Consider the following 5841-nt stretch of genomic DNA (forward strand, 5'->3'; position numbering starts at 1 on the left):
GCTTCTCTACAGGTTAATCTAGTCTACGATGTGATGCTCAGCTCAATAGAGGAGGTTAAAAAAAATCAATTTTTAATGAGAATTTATGGTGTGGTCTGAAAGTGAGTTTTGCTGCCTGATTTGTGTGGAACTGAAATAAGAAGCAATATGTTAAGATGATCACACAATTACAAAAAAAGGATAGATTTTTTTTTAAACGGCTAAGGCTGAATGCATAATGTCGCCCATGATTTCATCCATAGTCACTGCTCTAATTCAATTCATTCTTTGCAAACTGCTTTGAGGAGAACTTGCGTATGAAAGATGACTTATGAAATCAAATTCACCTGTATATTTAGTGCTAAGTGCAGATGTGGCAAAAGCACTAATTCAGTAAGCAAAGAGAAGACATGGAAAAACACCCAAGAGTTATTCATGATGCCTTGTCATTGGACAAATAAAATACAGCAAGCATTCGAGGGTCACAGCCTTTTCTTCAGGCCATGCAAAAACAGTGCCAGGGAAAACATGAACTTCTAAATACATTCCCAATTATAACATAATTCACCTTTATAAATGATGCCAGTAACAATAATTATAAGATTCATTTAAATTATATTTATTATTTCTATTGCTGTAGTGCCCAAAGGCTCCAGTCAGGATCAGGGCTCCATTGTACAAAACACTGGACCACCACATAAGATCCAGTCCCTGTCCTGAAGAGTTTTCCACCTATTTAAAGACAAGAGACAATAAAGTAAGTGTAACAAACAATGGGAGGAGATGGGGGTCTGGGAGGTGTGGGAACAGTAACAAGACTATGGGGTTTCTCAGGCTAGCTAAGGCCTGGTCTACACCTAAAACTTAGGCTGACCTAGCTACATTGCCCAGGGCTGTGACTAATTCTGCACCTTGTGTGATGTGGTTAGGTCAACCTAACCACCACTGTAGACACAGCTTGGTAGATAGAAGAACTCTTGCCTCAACCCAGCTATGGCCTCTCGGCGAGGTGGATTACCTATGTCAATGGGAAAACTCCTTCCCTCAATGTGGGATGTGTCTACACTACAGTGCTATAGTGGCACCACTGCAGTGCTGTAGCCGTGCCACTGTAGCTGCTATAATGTAGACAGCCCCTAAGTTCACAACTAGATGGTTCCAGATCAATTGAACATTTTTTTCTCTTATGAATAATCAAATAGTTTGAGGGCAGTGACCATTTTTTGGTCCATCTTGGTACAGCACCTAGCACACTGAGGGCCAGTCCATGACCGGGGCTCCTAGGTGCTACCACAATACAAATAATAAATACTAAAATTAATAACTTAACGATACCAGCTCTTCCCACTGATGCTCAGTCTAGCTACTTTTTTGCCGCCATCACAGAAGCAGTGGGCTAGGTGGGGACATTTGAAGCAGGAGAGGGCAGTATCTATATGGACGAGCTCAGAGAAGGCATTCATGCCTAAGGGGCAGCATGAGAGGAAGCACTGGAACATTTGTGGAGGAAGCAGACAGATGTGAAAGCATTGTACAAATACTAGTAAATTATCTTCACAACCCTTCTGGGAAGCAGGTAAATATTATTATCCTTATTTTACAAATGGGGAAACTGAGACAGATTAAATGCCCTGATCTTGTGCATGTGCTTAATTTTATGCATGTGATGTCAGGGGGCCCACTCACATGTAAAATCAACATTTCAATGCATGTTTGTGCACTCAAGGGCTAAGCGAACTGTTCAAGTCAGTTAACAGAGGCAGGACTGGAATGCTGAACTCTGGGCTCTCAATCCTGTGTCTTTAACACAATTGCATCCTTCCTCCTCTCAAATCTTTGGAGAGACAGTCCTCCTGGAAGCAGATTGCTCTAAGAATCTTAGTTTTCTGTGCAGGGATTTGAAGCATTAGTGCCCATAACAAATTACGTTTCTTTACCTTGAAGTGAAAAGTTGCAGCCCTCGAATGTGCTGAGCTGTACTTCATATTGGTGCCTGTAATTTAAATGAGGGATAATGGCAATTTAGCCAATGCATGTCATCCTCCTTTTGTGGGAAGTGAATACAAAGTTTTCAGGAGAAGTTCATTACCTAGTTGGAGTGCAAATCTCTCATTTAAATCTCCTCCTTATTCATAACCTGAAAGCAAAAAATAATGAACAGCTGGACTTGTCTCAAGCGGAAAACTATTCTGATCTTAGAAATAGCAATATAACAATGTTGCTGCAGGCTTAGCTATTGGAATAACTGTTTTGTTAAACTTCAAAGAGGAAGGAAAGAAAAGTTCATGATTTATTGATGTGTTGTTCCTTCTGTTTTGGACTTAATGGTTTGGTACCAATCTTTGTATTGAAGATTTATTAGTACTAGGAAGAAGGAGAGTATAAGGGTTATGGATGGGGCTGCTCAAAGTGATTTAAAATATTCTGAGAAAATCTAAGTTTCTTTCAGAGTAATTTCAACTGAAAGACCATAACATGTGTAATAGAAAATACATGCAGCCAATGTGGTACATGGAGTTTCTGTTCTCATTATCAGTAGGAGCATTCACAGAAATCAGAGGATCTAAGGGGCTGACAATCCGATTGGAACAGAACTGTATTTCAGTTTAAATTGTTAACTCCTGCCCTTAACACATGGAACTGGGATTTCTCAACACGGACAGAAAATTAGAGGTGCAAATAGAAATCCAAAGCATAAACCCAATCTAAAACCACCAAACTCTTATTTAATAGCCATAGAAATATTCATCATTTTACCTAATCCTGTCTTTTTATGCTTCATTCTGTCCAGGGCAGCCAAGTTATTGAGACTTTTGCACCAATTCTCAGTTTTCTATATAAGGGAAGATTGCCACTCCTGGGCTATCCTTGTATGAGGAAGGGGAGCAGCTTTGGCCAGTTATTATCTGATCTTTTTTCAACAGGAAAATTTAACACACAACCTGCGGAACTCATTGCCACAATGTGTCATTGAATTTCATAGGATTCAACAAGGAATCATCCATTTATATGGATAATAAGGACATACATTAGATTACATAGACCATAAATCATTTTTCCCCTTAAGAAATTTATAACCCCTTACACTTCAGGGCATAAACCAATCACTACCAAGTGTGTATTAGGGAAAAGTTCCCCTATTGGCAAGTTATGAAATCATAATTGTCCATGGCTTTATTTCTTCCACCTTTCTCTGAAGCATCAGAGACAGGACACTGGTCTGATCTGAGGATGGCTGTTCCTGTGTTGTTATTAGTGCTGTGGCTACTTTGGATGTTTGTTTCTCACTTTTCAACTGCTGTTAGTACAGATTCTAACAGACTTTCAGGGATGATCTGTATAGAATTGAAAGGTCATCAGTGCATCAGAACACTTGTATTTCAATGTCTGTGTACAAACTGGCCTTAAAGCTTAACCATATATTAGGACAACTTTAAGCTTTTTAATGCACATCTGAATCATATCAGTTTTCTTCATGTGTAGCTCTCTTTTAGAACAGTCTCCATCTGCTATTACATTGTATCATAAAACAAGACATCAAAAGTAGCTCTGGAAATTAAAACTCCTTTGTCCCTTGAGTACCTGCCTCCAAGCCTGCTGCATGCCACCATAACCTTTAGTGTGCCCCCTCACTATCAGCAGTTACCTGTGACTGAGTGCTGTAAGAGAAGAGAAAAGGGCCGGTAGGAGTGAGGAATAAGATGGAAGATCAACAGCAGTGCTGGGCTGTGTCTGGGTAATGAGTTGAAGGATGCCATGCGGGAAAAGGAGTGGGAGAAGGAAAAAAAATGCAGAGGAAGGATAGGTACAGCAAAGATGAGGAAGATGCAAGCCCAGAGGGGGGGAGAAAGTGGGGCAATTTGCCCCAGGCCTCCACGAGAATATAGTATTCTATAGCATTGCAACCTTTTTTTATGGACGGGCCCCCCCACAAATTGCTTTGCCCCAGGCCCCCTGAATCCTCTGGGCGGCCCTGTGCAAGAAGGAAAAGTCTTTGCAAATCATAGATGCCAACTCCATGGGTGCTTCAGGGGGAAAAAATGGTAGGTGCTCAGCAACCACGGGAAGCCCTGCGGATCAGTGCCTTCCCCTCCCCCCACTGCCCAGCAGCCCTGCCAATCAGCTGCTCCCCCTCCCTCTCAGCACCTCCAGCCCACCGCAGATCAGCTGTTTAGTGGTGTGCAGGAGGCACTGGTGGGGAGGGGGAGGAGCAAGGGCCAGGCACATGCAGGGGAGGGGATGGAACTGGGAAAAGGCAGTGCGGGGCTTGTGGGAAGGGGTGAAGTGGGGGTGGGGTCTGGGGTGGAGCAGAGGGTTGAGTACCCCGCCCCCCCAGGAGTGCAGGAACTTGGTGCCTATGTTGCAAATAATGTAGCTTTGTACATCAAATACAGAGCAAAATCTTAGGAAGTGAGGTTTAATCAGAAGTTTCAGGTGATAAGGACCAAGAAAAAGATGGGATGGAGAAAATGGATTACAATGAAAAGTTTATGTGAATTATCAGAATACAATGTAGAGTTGACATAGTGACCACTTGACTTCCATGAGTTTATCCTTGAAACAGCAAACAAGTAGCAAAATTCAAATGCACAGATGCAAAGTTTATTAACATTCTTAACTTCAAAAATCTAAACTAACATTCTTTAACCTCTAGCTTGTGTTTGTAAGTCTCCATGTAATCTACAAAACAAGCCAAATTTGAATCTTCTAGTTCAAGTTTTTTTTTAATAATCCAACCGCAATATTACCAATCAAAATATTTGTGAAGTGTCCTTGTTTGGTGAAGGTGGTTTTCAGTGTGTTAAGGTGTACATCCCAGACTTTCTCCTCAGAGCACAGATATCCAGGGTTTAAATTCTCAAAGAGTATTTCCCAGAGCCGTGGGACTTGGGGCTTCAACCCTACGGGGAGCGCCGGGGCTCAGGGCTTCTTCCCCACAGGTTTGAAAATATTTACCAGCGTTCTGATCCGGACCGTTTGGGCTGAATGTAAGCCCAGGTGATATCGGAGCACCTGGTTGTAGCTAACAAATATCTTGGTGTGTTTGGGGTGGTTACTGAATGTATTAAGGTAGGTGTAGTGATCTGTGGATTTCTTGTATACAGTATACACACACACAACTATATATATATAGTGACAAAACTCCGACCTTCTCTCAGGGGCCCTGCGCTTCCTGTCGGATTACGCTAGCCTCAGGGCTCACTGTGACCCTCCACGTAGCCCTTCTCCCTCTAAAGACAATGGTCACAGCCTACTGCGTCATTTTCATCATAAGCCAGCAAGGGAGATAAGGAGAAGTTATCCTTCCTCACACAGTCTCTGTTGTCTCCCAGTCTCAGTGATTAGTCAGGGAGGGAAGGGGGGAGTCCAGGCCCACCCTCTACTCTGGGCTCCAGCCCAGGGACCCTGATAGTAGCAGCTCTTGGTAGCTGACTGTTTGGAAACAGGACGAGTACAATTTCCTGGGCCACTTCCCCACAGCAGCCCCCACTTCCTCAATATCTTCATCACCCTTACCTCAGGGCCTCCTTTCTTATGCCTGATAATGTTTGTACTGCTCCCTTTCTCCAGCAGCAGCATGGCTTCCTTCTACAGCTCCACGGACGGACGGACAGGTGGGGGCGCACGCACGCACGCACGCACGCACGCACGCACGCACACACACACACACACACACACACCCCACCTGACTAAGTGAGAGGCTTTTAACTAGTTTCAGCCAGCCCCTGATTGGCTTCAGGTGTCCCAATCAACTTAGCTGTCTCCACTGCTTTCTGGAAGGTTCTTATATTGGCCCCAGATGTCTTGATGAACCTGGAGCAACTGCCATTTGGTTACCATGGTAACGGGGATTTGTTTAAC

General features: G+C 43.2%; 1 long non-coding RNA gene across 1 annotated transcript; it reads right to left on the reverse strand.

Moving 5' to 3' along the window:
- Nucleotides 1-611: 611 nt before the first annotated feature.
- On the reverse strand, nucleotides 612-5613 carry LOC120373864. Its single transcript, XR_005585763.1, has 3 exons — nucleotides 5497-5613; nucleotides 2069-2116; nucleotides 612-711 (listed from the first exon to the last, which is right to left on the reverse strand). It is a non-coding gene; the product is annotated as an uncharacterized LOC120373864 (long non-coding RNA).
- Nucleotides 5614-5841: the final 228 nt, after the last annotated feature.

Source organism: Mauremys reevesii, linkage group 10 (assembly GCF_016161935.1).
Source record: "Mauremys reevesii isolate NIE-2019 linkage group 10, ASM1616193v1, whole genome shotgun sequence".
In the NCBI taxonomy this organism is placed as follows: Eukaryota; Metazoa; Chordata; order Testudines; family Geoemydidae; genus Mauremys; species Mauremys reevesii.